The sequence below is a fragment of the Octodon degus genome, unplaced genomic scaffold (genome assembly GCF_000260255.1).
Source record: "Octodon degus isolate 3935 unplaced genomic scaffold, OctDeg1.0 scaffold00169, whole genome shotgun sequence".
In the NCBI taxonomy this organism is placed as follows: Eukaryota; Metazoa; Chordata; class Mammalia; order Rodentia; family Octodontidae; genus Octodon; species Octodon degus.
This window is the reverse complement of record NW_004524745.1, coordinates 1,217,288-1,219,324: the sequence shown is the minus strand read 5'-3', so window position 1 is coordinate 1,219,324 and position 2,037 is coordinate 1,217,288. Positions and strand designations below refer to the sequence as shown.

Here is a 2,037-nt window from a genome sequence, read left to right as displayed (position 1 = left end):
AAAAAAAAAAAGAGGTGGTCCCAGTCATTAATTCTTTCAAGTATTTCCCATGCGATTTTTGATTTTTGTTCATGAACTCTTTGCCTATCCTTATGTTTTCAAGAGTTCCTCCTACTTTATCTTCTAGGAGAATTAGTGTTTCTGTTCTAATGTTCAGTTCTTTAATCCATTTTGACTTTAGTACACGGTGAGAGACTAGGATTAATATTCAATTGTGAAAGACATTTACTGATTTTTTTTTTTTTTCAGAACTGGGGGTTGAACTCAGGCCCTCGCGCTTGCCAGGGAAGCACTTACTCTACTGAGCCATCTCCCTGGCCCCATTCACTGATTGTTTTAACCGTCTGCTTATTGCTGTCATTGTAGAGAGGGAGATTTATTGTCATGGAGAACTGTCACTGGACCTGAAATCTATGGAGCAGATTCAGAGAATGAGGAGACCATCAATGTCCTTGATCCAGGTTTACTTTGTCATTTGCTGTGGTCTGACCCAGATAAGGATGTGCAAGTTTGGAGAGAAAAACAATCATGGTGTTGCCTTTACTTTTGGAACTGATGTAGTCAGTAAACTTCTAAATTTTCATGATTTAGACTTGCTTTGTCAAGATCAAGCAATGGAAGATAGATATTAATTTTTTGCTAAAGAACAATAGGTAATCTCATTTTTAACCACAAATTACTGTGGCAAATTTGACACATGAATTTTGATAAAATGTTGACATGTTCACTCAGATGAAACCATCTGGAGAGAAAGTTCAGTACCACTATGGGAGGATGAATTCTCAATGCCCTTGCACTCCACCTAGAGCAGATAATCCACCAAAGAAAATGGGAAGAAAGAAATTCTATAAAGAAACCATCAGATTTGTTAAGGACATACTTCATAAAATATGTGTACACTACAAAAATATCCAGCCATTTGACTCCCTTTGTGATGTCACATCTTTAACTTAAGGGAAAAGGACCTTAACTTTTTCTTTTCTTTCTTTTTTTTTTTTTTTTTTTTTTTGTGGAACCAGCAATTGAACTCAGGCCCTTGTGCTTGCCAAAGAAGTGCTTATTCTACTGAGCCATCTCTCAGCCCCCTTTTCTCTATTATTTAACTTTTTTCTAAAAGAAAGATGTGTTACACTGTATTGTAAGTATACTCTGTTATAATACTCAACGAAATTAAATCCAATTTTAAAATTAGCCATTAAACTTACATCTTCATATATCAAAAAAAATTTTTTTTCTTTTTTTTTTTTTTTTTTGTGGTACTAGTGATAGTACTCAGGGCCTTGCACTTGCCAGGCAGGTGCTTATGATATGAGCTATCTTCCAGGCCCAACATATCAAAATTTTTAATGTTGAAAAGCATCCCAGGGGCTGGTGAGATGGCTCAGTGGTCTAAAGCACCTACTTAGAACAAGCTCAGCAAAGCATGGGGACCTTGGTTCAATCCCCCAGCACCACATGCCAGCCAGCCCCGCCCCCTGGTGGGCTGAGCTGGCCACACACACACACACACAAATAAAAATTAAAAAAAAAGAAAGAAAAGTATCCCAAGGCCCATGCATGGTGGTGCATACCTGTAATACTAGAACTCAGGAGGCTGAGGCAGGAGGATTGCTTTGGGTTTGAAGCCAGCTTGGGCTGCATAGTGAGTTTAAGTCCACCCTAGACTGTATAGCATGACCCTGTCTCAAAAAGAAAAAGGGGGCTGGGTAGACAGCTCAGTAGAATAAATGCTTCCCTGGCAAGTGCAAGGACCTGAGTTCTATCCCCAGTTCCACCAAAAAATAAAAAATAAAAAAAATTTTAAAAAGCATCCCAGTTAAACCATATGTGATAATTTATCCAGAAGAAATAATGATGATATATCTGTGTAATATGGCTTTATTTTTATTTTTAACTTGGTACTAGGAGTTGAAGTCAGGATCTTGAGCTTGCCAGGCAGGCACTTGTACCTCCGAGCTATGTCTCCAGCCCTATAACGTAGTTTTAGTGTTGCTTGGTTGTTTAATTATTTTGAGCTTTTTTTGTAGTTTGTTTTTG

General features: G+C 37.8%; 1 pseudogene; it reads left to right on the top strand.

Moving 5' to 3' along the window:
• Nucleotides 1-954, top strand: part of LOC101588830 — a 42,368-nt pseudogene extending 41,414 nt beyond the window's left edge.
• Nucleotides 955-2,037: the final 1,083 nt, after the last annotated feature.